Source organism: Mauremys mutica, chromosome 1 (assembly GCF_020497125.1).
Source record: "Mauremys mutica isolate MM-2020 ecotype Southern chromosome 1, ASM2049712v1, whole genome shotgun sequence".
Classification (NCBI taxonomy): domain Eukaryota; kingdom Metazoa; phylum Chordata; order Testudines; family Geoemydidae; genus Mauremys; species Mauremys mutica.
Window position 1 is genome coordinate 287,437,488 of NC_059072.1, and position 12,450 is coordinate 287,449,937.

Below are 12,450 nucleotides of genomic sequence, written 5' to 3' on the forward strand. Positions count from 1 at the left end.
GGGAAAGGCGTTGTGGAGCCTGCCTGGGTGGGTGGGGAACGCGAGACTCCCGGGGAGTCGGCGCACACCGACTGGCCCCCGCAGGGCTTTCTCCGAGGGGTGGCCCCGCAGCCAGCCGCCCCAGGCGAGCCACCGCGGGCACAGCGCCGAAAGGGGCGACTATGGGTGTGTGACTGACAGCCCGCGGCACTCGCCACAGGGGACGGTGGAGGGGAGTTGCAAAGCGCCGGGCCCGTCCTGCTCCGAGTCTCTGGGAAGCAGGTGTGTGAGCGAGGCGAGGGGCCCGGAGTAGGTGGCTCGGGAGGCAGAAGTGTGGAGGGGATTTGGCAGGGCTGAATCAGAGTACGGCGCATCTTCCTAACAATAATGCGCGAATCACGCCTGGGAAGGGAGGGCAGCTTTCCAGCTCGGGACAGAGCGCAGGACACACTCCCGCACGTCAAGACACTCAAACAAAGGCAGCCAGTGATAATCTAAAGTTGGCGCAACCGGGCGGGGGGGGGCTGACAAAAGAGGAAATTCCTCTTGAAATAACAGCTTGCTTAAAAACGGCGAGTGAAAGAATGGGGCTGTTACCACTAAATCTGTCTGATTAGGAAAGGGAGGCAACGGGAATTAAACAACTGCTGTGAGCTAAAGAGCAGAGGGTTTGGAAGCTTCTTCACTTCATCAACGCCCCCGTTGGTTTCGGGGGGGGGGCGGGTCTGCTGGTTTGAAACGGCTCCGGAGCTTGGTGGGAAACTTTACAGAGTAGCTCAGATTTGCCATTAAAGAGTCTGTAAGCAGAGTCTCTCTCTTGTCAGCTGATATTTTCATTAAACGCGAACAGACTCTTCCAACTCATAATTTGGGTTTCGCTTTTTTCCTTGTGAGATTTTAAGATACCGCAGCAGCAACACGTGGGGAATTAACCCCCGATGAGACTTTGTTCATTCCATTTTGTAATGACTGGGTGTGAGTCTGTTTTTTTTTTCTCTCTCTCTCCTTGAATTAGTTGGGGGTAGTAGCTGGACTCATTATCCGAGGCCAAGGCAAAGGAAAGCACTTATTCGGGCCTTTATTTCTAGCTTGATTATTGAAGTTTTCGAATATTCAGGGGAGCAGGACAAACATACCCAGGAACAACTTTAGAACATTAATGTACCCGTGTAACTACTTTGGTCATGTGTTAGGTACTAGACATTGTTTGTGGTGGAGTTTGTAAATGAAGTTTGTAAATGAAGAAGAATAAAAGGTAGTGTTAGGATGCCTGTCCTGTATATGTATTGAAAAAGACTGATGTCAAAATTTATATCAGCTTTATTTTTGTGACTAAGTCCTTCCACTTTTGCAAGTTGTAACTCGATTTGTGAACATGGCTAAAACATAGGCTGGTCATGTCAACACTGCAAAATTGACTGTGTTTCAACAGTGTCAGGGGACTGCTGTGTTGTAATCCAACATAGTAGGAATTACAGTATAGACAGGAATGAGCAGACCTGGCCCTTAAAGAACAGTATTGTAGCAGACTTATTTATATATCCATTAACCAAATAACATAACTGAAAGGACTTACAGTATGTATGCCAGTTGCTGTATGTACAAGTGACGCATGGTGTTTCAGTGAATTTTGATCAAGCTTAAATTTCATCTTCAGTACACACAACTGTATTTATTTCACAGTGTCTTTCCTTGGACATGTTTTAATATGATTTTTCTTTCATTTCAAATGGTTTATTTTTAATTAAGTTGTATCTTTACAGACTATAGTGATATTAGAATAGTTAGATCACATTGAAATAAATTGGCCCTTTAAGGCTAGCAGTTGCAGTACACTTTATCTGAATGATGTTTCATATTTCAAGAGGGAAAACTTACTTTTGAGATTAAAAATGTAAGTGTAAATCTTACAGACAGATTGTTATACTCCCAACATCCAAAATATTTTATCCATATATTTTTACCATAGTCAGTTGACGCACTGGGGTAACATTAATTCTTTTTTTTTTTAGATGATGCTAACAGCTTAGTCAGGGGTAATACATTATTTAATCAAATGTGCATTTCAATACAGCTATTAATTTATTGTGGAAAATACCACATTTGGCTTATCTACATATTTTGATTCATTAGTTATCAATTGCTATGAAAAACATTATAATTTATCTAAAATTAACCTTAATCTTTATAGATGGTAACCATTTGGTTGAAAAGATATTAAATTATATTTATTACTTCTTACCCTAAGTAAACTAAACTCTTAAGATCTGAAAAGTTTTTATGAGTGTTAGTTCAAAATATACCATTTTAACTGCAGTGGCAACTATATTTAAAAATCAATAAAGCATCAGGGAATTTTCTTTTGAATACTTAGAAGTCAGTTAGCAAAATGAATTGGTTCCTGTGTTTGTCTGTTTGATTCTAATAATTATAATAATTAAAGAACCTTTTTACTAAATTAGTTCTCTGTATCAGTGGAACATAAGTCTTCTAATGTGGGGACTGATTTTTCTTTCCCATTCACACTGATCTTTGCATCTGTCTTTTCCATATAAAGCTCTGGTCACCAGACAGAAATTTCAGGAAGTAGCAATCAAGGCATCTATGCAACACTAGGAGGAAGTGGGGTTGGCATGGATAGGAGACTCTCAGGGGATGATAGATAGCCAGATGCCAAACTAAAAGGCAAAAATGTAAAAAAGATTGTAAGTTGTTAGAGACAAATTTTTTTCAGTTATATATGAAACAAGCCCTAGTAAATTATTCATAAGATGTTATCTATGTAGGATTTATAGGTTGGTACCCACTGATCCTTGACTGTTTCCGGTCTCTTGTGTCCCAGAGCACTTGTGGAATTTTGCCGCACTGGTCCCCTCCACAGAGCCTTGTATTGACTTTAATAGGCTTTGGATCAGGTCCCATTTGAGTAGAGAGGAAAGGCATGCTTTCTTCTTTCCCCCATCCTGTGGCCAGTATATGATAATCTTTTCTGGTACTTGGAGATGCTATTGACTGAGTTAATTGACATTCATATTGAAAATGGAGAATTATTATTGATTGATAGTAATTTTAAAAAATATGACAAATGACATTACTGCTTTTGAATACAGAATATCACTAGGATAGAGGATTAAATAATTTTTGTCTAATACCTGTCTTCCATTGCAATAATTCGAGTCTACATTTGTTAGCTTTTGTTTCTTTCACATCACATGGAACTAACATGTAGTTGTTTACAGAATTTTGCACTAATGCAGGATTTTCCTATTTGTCTTTATTAAAATATGTATTCAAACTAAATAGGTTACCATAGCCCATATGTATTTCATATGAGCCAGGCAACACGTCAGAGCATAGCACACCACAAGTCATTTCTAATTAATAAAATGCATGTTTAGAAGTTTACTCGTGTTGTGATATATTTCCAGGATATTATGCAGAAGTTGAATATTTGTAGTTTTTATAAACAAAGAAGATTTCTAGAAGGCCAGAAGATAAGTTATATTAACTATATATTCAAGGTGAGACTAAAAGGTTGGGAGATATTATCTCAAAACTTTAAAAAAAATATTTTTAATCCAGTTCAGTCTTTATCAGTTGGTAAAAATTATAACTTGAAAGTGAGTTTTGTGAAATATAATAATAATTGTCATACCAGATCAGACCATTCATACCTTTAATCTGGTACTCAGTCTCTGATAGTAGCCTATTCTTCCCCACCAATGTACCTAGCCAGTTGTGCATGGTGGGTGTGTTTGGTGAGTGGTGATCATGGGGGAAATTCCTTCCTGATCTGTCCAGGTGATTAGCTTATGTCCTGAAGCATGCAGTTTGATAAACCCCATCATTATGTTAGCTGAAAGAGCTAGAAATGTTGTTAGTGATCATAGAATTATACAGTTATTTTTTTTTTACAAATCTTTTACAGACAGAGTTTCATATGCTTTGGCAGTTCATTAGTTATTTAGTAATCATTATTAAGAGAACTAAACAGGAATAATAAACATATGGAAGCACACTGAGATATACTTGCATGTTTGCCAGTAAGTGATTTTAGTTCTTGCTTTTATAAACTGTTGTCTTTCTCTTTGTCTTCTGTAAAATTCCCAGATTCTAATCTTACTGTTTTGTTATAGGTAAGAAATAGTTATAGCTAAATTACGAAATATAATCTGCAAACTTTCTTAAGCAATTTAATTAAAATAGAAATATTCTTGTTATGGTAAATGAAAAGTTTAAGTAAATATTTAATACTTATTAGTTAAATATTCATGCATAATGCCCCCTATTAGTTAAAATCTCATTTTCAATATGCCTGTGGATGTTACTTTGAGTAAAGTATAGTAAAACAGACCTTATTGACCTTATTTAATACTTGTGTGTGTAGCTAGCTTTTGTAAATTAGCCTAACATATAAAAGTTATTGTCTGAATACCATTTAATATTTCTCCCGTCTTTCCGGGTTTTGTTACTATGTCATTCCAAACAGTTGTTTTTGTCTATCAGTGTGATACATCATCTGAAGTACACTCTAGATGAAACATGGAATTTAAGAATGCATGTCTTGTAACATGCAATAAAAATGAAGAATGAATATTTTTATACACTACATTGTAGTTTCATATTTTTATCCTTTATTTCTGGAACTATATTATTGATATATGAAATTATTATAGAGATGTCTGGTACAGGTAAGTCTCCATCAGCCTTTCCAGTATAACCTCTTCATGTAAGAGTTTTATAACTTAGCTGCTAAGATTAACTCCAGGCTGAAGTTTGGCATTCACAGTCTCAGACTGAAAATGTCCTGTTTTATAAAAATTACCAGAACCAATCCACAAAAAGCCCAAAACATACAGTGTGTCTGCCTATTTTAATCCATATAACTGGTTCTATTGGTTTTAGATTTGTTTTGTTCTTTTACAACTTAAATGTGGATTGTTTTAAAAACAACATTTTGGGCATCTGGTTTATATTCTGAGTTAATTCCATTCATTGTTTTAAAATAGTTAAGTTATTAACCTTTTGCAAATTATGTACTGCACATGAGCAGTAATTTTTTCAATAATCTTTAAATGTGAATACTGTAACAGCACCATAATGTGGACTGACATAATATGAATTGACAGTAAATTTCTAGTTGCCTAAATATGTATTTAAATGATAGAGCAGAAGAATTATCTGCAAAAAGCTATTATGAGCCAGAGAGTTAATTCATATATACATAATTTCTACAATGTGCATTATGGAGGAATGTTTCTTTTTTTCATCGTCATTTTAATTTGTTTAAAAAAACCTCACTGCAATTCACAACAAAATCTCTCTGTTTAAAATAAAGGCGAGTGTACGATTTCAAATGATAAAAGCCAGAAGATTGACTCTAATGAGTAACTTCATTCTTAACTCCTCTTGTTCTGCTTATTTATCTAATATGGTTCTCTGCCAGGGGCATCTTATAACAATTTCTGATATTTTATGTCATAAGCAGTACAGTATATTGGAAAAAAAGTGTGGTCTCTTAAATATGGAATTTCATCATTAATTGAATTCCTCTACTTTCGTCATTTTAAGCCACACAATGATTTTTTATTTTTGATGGATGAAAAGGAAAGGTGTACTCCTCTTCTTCCTGAACATAGTGCGAGTTTTCTTACTGTCTTTGGTCAGAGAAGGATCAGGTTTTGTTTGTACAGTTGGGGCCCAATCCAGCAGCCCTTACTCACATGAACAAGCCTACTGAAGCCAATAAAACTGCTTGCATGAGTGAGGTCTGCAGAACGGGGCCCATAATGTATGGTTTTTGCTTTTAAATATGTTTCTGAGGTTTAAATTGTAGAATTGACATCCCTACTTTAATATGGCAAGTACAGTATCTGACACTGCAAAATTACAGTGTAGATTTTTTTAAACCTTATATAAGTGGATTGTTAATTAAAAGTTTATGGTAATAATTGTTTTGATTTAATAAATATTTTTCAGTTTTGAGCATGCAGTTGCTAATATCTCGCACCCCTGAAAAGAAACCTACATACTCTCTTTTTATGGTTAGCAGTATGGTTAGCTATATATCTTTCTAATTAATATGCAGTTGTGTTCCCATTCAAAGAATGAGAACTAATCAACTATTGTAAATATTTTGTTGTATCTGATGTATAATTTTTAACTTGTCTGAGAAGATGAAATAGGAGTGAAAAAAGTTATATTTTTTGTTTAAAAATATCAAACATTGAAATTTTATGTATATTGCAAATCATTTGTCTATCTAAAATCCAGAAACAGTAGATCAGGTGCAATTATTATTTCCTGGTGTACCTCACTGCAGTAATTGGGAGTTCTCTCCCATTAACATGAGAAGGTGTTTCAGTCACAAACTTTTATTCATCCTTAGGCCTCTTGAAATTAGGCAAATTGCTAAATTCTGCCAATATGCATGGTAGTTTTTCCTTCTGATCCAAGTCAAGCTTGGATCTGAGCTGGGCTTTCAGGCCAGTTTTGCTTTGCACATTATAAATGTATGTGACTGGAATAAAAGATGCAAAATCCAGCAGATAACTAAAAAGAGCCATCAAGCACCTCCTATTTTATTACTCCTTTTGTTCTTTAAGATGTATGACTAAAGAAGGGTCATAGAGCAGGTGTGTATACTGCACCTTGTTGCCAACTGAGAATAATAGACATCTGAATAGAAATGGGATCATGTTGGTGGGGGAGAAAAAAGGAATTGTTAACTCAGACTGCTACAAACATTGTCATGCCATTGACAGCCACGTTTGTTATATCATGGTGTCATGATTGAAATGTATAACTCTGAATAGAATTAATCTCATGAGTTAGTGTCCTTGTAAAAATTGTGTAATGGTAAAGTACTGGGAGAAAATAAACATGCATTTTACACATTTGAACAACAAGCTTGTTGTTTAAAAAGCATATCTCAGAATATGCTTGATATTTTTGTATTGTGGCATAATGTTTCTTACTGGATAGTAATTTTGAATAGCTTACTTTTGGGAAATATTTTTCTATGTACAGAGCAGTTTATAAGCACAAATCATATTGCTGGACAAACCAAATACTGGGTAGGGATCACATAGAATGATTAATATTTAATTACATATCTTTTAACCTTGATTCCAGGGGGTGCCAGAAACTTTCTAGTGATTGTGCTGTTTCTAATAAAAAGTTAATTGGTGATTTTTCTTGAGGAAAAAAACCCAATAACAAAATTACTGTATTTTTTAAAAAAATGTGTAAACAATATATTTAATCTATAATAAATCTAGCTTTGTTATTTAACAAATTAGTTTAAATGTTCTTTAAAATGCATCACAGAATAAGTCACTTTGAATTGCAATCTTTCAAATTTAGATGAAATGTAAAATTAATATTTTTTTTTTTTTTACTTAATACACTCTAATAACTGGAAATAGTACTTTGGAATTTCAAGTATTTAACTTGAATGAATTGCATTGTTTGTGGTCTGATGATATGAAAAGTGGTTTATTTTGTTATAGAGGTTCATCTATAGAAAACATCTGTTTAAATGTAAAACAACCCCCCAAAAAACTGTCTCCAGTTCTGCAATTTACACTTAATTGACATGCTTAACTTTGAAAATATGAGCTGTCTCATTGCATTCAACCATGCTTAAAGTTAAGCACTTACATAAATCTTTGTAGGATCAGGGTCTATACTAAAAAATCACCTGAAATATTGTATACAAACATGTCAGAGTATATTGTTTTTGCATTTGTGGTGGCAATTACAAAATATTTTGCATTATTTAGTGTCTTGTAAATGAACAGCTGAATGTCATTGTACAGGTTAGTCCTGCTAAATTCTTTTAGAGCTAGAGTGGAATAGAACTCAAATAGCCAATGATAAAAGAAGAAAAAAATAACTTTGTACAGTTACTAAGATGATCAGCACTTATACAGGTAGAAAAGTCATAATATGAGCTATGCCTTTTACATATTATACATTCCCTGCTCCCCTACCCTGTGTCACAAGAACGGCTGTTAGAGTTCTGAGGATTCTTCTGATTTTCTGTGTTTTAACCCTTCATCTTCAAGGCCCTATAAACAGCCACAGTTCTTCCAGTTAAGATGATGCTTTTTGGAGTCGTTCATCATTTCTCTAGGGATTGCTCTTGAACAACACGAGGCTCTGCTTACCCCTAAGCACTAATGTCACAATTCTATTCTAATTCAAGTCAGAGATTTACCATTGATTTCAATAGGAAAAGGCTTTGGTCTTAAGCTGATATTCATAACCTTTACCAGGTCTGGTAAAGATGAATATTTCTGAAACTTAAAATGCGAGTAATTTCATAGTGATTTAACATTATCTTACGTATATCACATGGATGATGTGCAGTTCCGTTGATTCCAATGAAAACTAACCTGCTAGGATTTATTTTATAATGTGACCTACAAAAATATTATGACAAACCCACACATACAGTAGTGCCATCTTTGGAAAAAAATCATTATTCTCTCTTTTTATGCCATTGTTTTGGTTATGGTGGGGCCAGGAATAGAAACACAAAGAAAATTAGATTTAAATAAAAGCTAAAATAATGCCAGAGTTCTGATTTTTAAACTGTTATTAGAACATTCCCTGTTAAATCTACCACATGGGACTAGATCCTGATTTCAGTCACACCAGTGTCAGTCTGGAGTGACTCCACTGTAGGTAATAAAGTTATTCCAGATTGATACTGGCTGATCTAACTGGAATCAGACTTTTGCCCTATAATTAATTGTTTTGTACTTTGATTTACAGAAAATATTATGATACATTAGGATAATTTGAGGTCTAGCCTTAACTTGGAATTGCTTTAATTTTGTTTTATTATAAGCTTAATTGTAAAGTCACAGTAGTTAAAATATAGCTAAGTGCAAGTATAAGATACACTTTTTAGAAGTAATAATGCAAATATTTTAACATAGACATTTCAGAGCATGTAGCTGTGTGAATTATAGGAAAAGCAAACAAACTAATACATTTCATAACATTGTTTGCTATGGTAGGTCATCAGTGAAATATTTAGATATTGAGATTAAAAATCTTGGTTTGACTACACCTCATGGCACAATCCATGGGAGGGGTAAAGACCAGGAAAATTTCAAAAGGATTCCTCTGCTGAGTTTCTTCTACATTATTCCATTGGAGTAGAGGAGGTGGTGAAGTTTGTCATTCCATGGGATGAGCTTTAGGGCGTGCCCCCAAACTGAGTGGATGCATGGTTTACAAAGGAGACCAGGGCCATTTTTTACAGGTCTGGTATCTTTGCTCTGGCTCTGTAGCCCTAGTATTTTTCCCTGCATCCCAGTCTCCAAGTGTGCTACCAGGAGCTCCCCACTGAACTCCCTCTTGAAGAGAGATTGCCATCAAAGAGACGTTCCATAGGCAATATGGTATAGCTTGTATTACATTTCACAGGTAGTTTCCATCCATATGGGCTGGTGTGGAATGAAGTGCAGTACACTTTCTGGCATCCTGCACAGATGTGAACCCTGCAGAGTGCCTCCATCTGTTATGCAGTAGAGGATGACTGCAAAGAGGTGGCTCACATCCTCTTTTACCTTGGTTCAGGAGATCCTCAGGCAGTTTTAGAGGGTGCAATCTGATCCAGGATAATTCGTATTACTAATTTATGCAGTGATTTGTAACTCTCTTTTAAAACATCTGATAGCGGTTGAGTTGAATTGAAATCAGGTACTTTGACAACAACATTTTGGCAAATCCTGGAATTTTGGGTGGTGAAGGAAAGCATGGCCTCTGTGAAACCACTTTGTTATTCCTGAAAATGTAGGTATGCATAAATCACAGGCAGAGTGGAAGGAACTATTGTGTGGTTATTAGATCATGGGACTGGGATTAGGGAGACCTGGACACAAGGCCGGTTCAACTAAATCTTGGGTTCCTTGTGAAGATGTTCTAAATGGCTCTTCCTTTCCTTACTGCAGGGCACAAGATTTAAATGTAGATTTCTTCTTTTGTGCCAAGCTATGGAAATTGTGAGGATTCAATCTTAAGCGGGGGAAGGATAAGGAATGTACAGAACTGGTTGGTGGCTCTTGAAGGGATCAGGAGGATAGTGGTTAGATATTTTTCTTGCTAAACAGGTAGAGCTACCATACAAAGTTAGAGAGCCTCCAAAGAGCTCAGATTATCATTCCAGAGCTCTCAGCATGAAGCATTTCATACTCCAGACCACATAGCACTGGAACATAAGAATAAACATTGTACTACTGTGATGGGGTTTTCCAGGGGGCAACCTGAACTGTGGGACCACTGAACCCTGTGTTCCACCAACCTGGGCTCCCTCTCACACTGTGATTCTGTTGAAAAACTACAAACCTCTGGAAGGTACTGTACTTACACAGACCTCCACAGGCAGGTACACACCCAATTGCATCACATGTATGCTTCTCCCAGCCACTCATGAACCAGCAATAGAAAGGCTCCAGTGAATCCCACCCAGTTCTGCTGCCTTGAACCCCAGAACTATACAATCCTGCCCTGGTCAGAAGCATGACCAGTGAAGTTCATTACCCAGTCCACTCCTCCCTTGATGTGCAGAAGACACACACTAGCCTTTGTAAACTGAGCTGAGATTTTCCAAGCACTTCAACCAAAATGCAGGGTTTAGGTAAAATATAAAACAGGTTTATTAAGTATAGAAAGATAGATATTAAGTGATTATACATAGTAAGGATAGAGATCAAAGTTGGTTACCTAAGAAATAAAATACATTTGCAGTCTAAGTTCTATAAACTAAACAGGATTTGAATCAAGCTGTGTCTCACTCTGATAGATGGTACAAACAGGTCATAGAACTTCAGTACACACACAGTACAACTGTACTCCAACCTCCTCCCCCTCCCCCGTTCAAAGTCTTTGTCCTCCAGATGTGTTTTGATGACGTCACTTCCCCTCTTTTATAGTTCTAGATCTTTGCTTGTGACATGGGGTGTTCCCAACCTCACAATATATTTCAGTACCACATACAGAGGAAAAACTTCATAACTTACTTATGATAGCAGTACAATTAAAAAGGATATTAATGTTCAACAGATCGAGACTTTTAAAATGATACCTCACAAAGCATACTTTGTACAAAACATATAGTTATATGACAGTGGTGAATATGGGGGCTCCTGCATGCTGCTTTGAGGCACAGAGTTCCACAACTACAATTTCAGCTTATCCCTGGAGGTATGGGGCCTTTGTGGCATTGGGCCCTCTACAGCTGCAAGTTTGCTAGCACTGTCTAAACTTGCCCTTCTGAGTTCTCTCCTCAGTTCTGCCACTGACTCCATATGTTACTTAAAGCATGTTCCTTTAACTCAATGTATCTCATTTTACCTACCCATAATATTAGGATAATACTTACCATGATATGGTGAAGGATAATAAAATAATTTTTGTAAAATTCTTTATGAAGGATGCTTCACATGTGCTAAATATACTAAAATAGTGATTACGTGTGTAAAACACTTTGGCGTCTAAACTTAGTTTATAAAGAACACCATCAGCTAAAACCATTGGCATTGTTGGGTGATAAGTCATCTGTTCTTTGGTTTATTATGCTATTTTTGAAAGAAGAATATAGATAATTTATTTTATAGAGCTAGAAAATGCATTCTCATTGGCAATGGTAGGTTATAGGTAACACTGCTCTACAGCCAAAATGCTTCCGAAATAAATGTAGTCAAACTTTACTAATTCTGAGTCACTGAGAACGAAAATGATGCTTAAAATTGTTGATTGGCTCTAGTTTTCAAGATATGTTATTGGGTCAGTATATACGACCCTTGACTTGGGAATAGTGGAGGATAAGTGAGTTATAAAGAGAAGGGATCTCAATTTAAACCAGAAATGACTAAAATACATCTTTGACTGGATCTATGAATAAATCTATGACTGGGTTTGGACAGTACTTGCTTTTTAGGCAAAACAATGAATGATGCAATCTGAAGCTGGTATTGCATCATACATGATATGAATTGCATCATGTTATTCCTAGAAGTCATGGATGATGCAATCATAACAAAGCTTACATCACTCTGCTGAAAAAATGCCCTAGGAATCATACAGTGTCGTGCTCTCTTATTTGTCAGTGTTTGATTTTGCAAAGGGACACATTTCTGTTTAGCCAAAGTGAGCAGAGATGCCTCGTACTTGTGTGAACAGTGCAGATAACTTCTGCTATGTTTGTGATGAAGTGACTTTTGCATCACAAAAGCGCATTATAACCACTATGGTTAAGAAAGCCTATCACCTTTATTTTGGCTGCAAAATTGGAGATCAGGACAAGAGGTGGGCTCCACACATATGCTGCAACACTTGTGCAACAAGTCTTCGCCAGTGGTTGAGCAGGAAAAGGAAATCTATGCCTTTTGCAGTGAGCCAACAGATCATACCAGCAATTGTTACTTCTGCATGGTGCCTCCAGTTGGGAAAGGT

The 12,450-nt window shown here is 36.3% G+C and overlaps 1 protein-coding gene across 4 annotated transcripts in view; it reads left to right on the forward strand.

Moving 5' to 3' along the window:
• The window catches only part of DACH1 (dachshund family transcription factor 1), a 438,354-nt gene that overhangs the window by 1,784 nt on the left and 424,120 nt on the right, over window positions 1–12,450 (forward strand). The window lies entirely within an intron of this gene.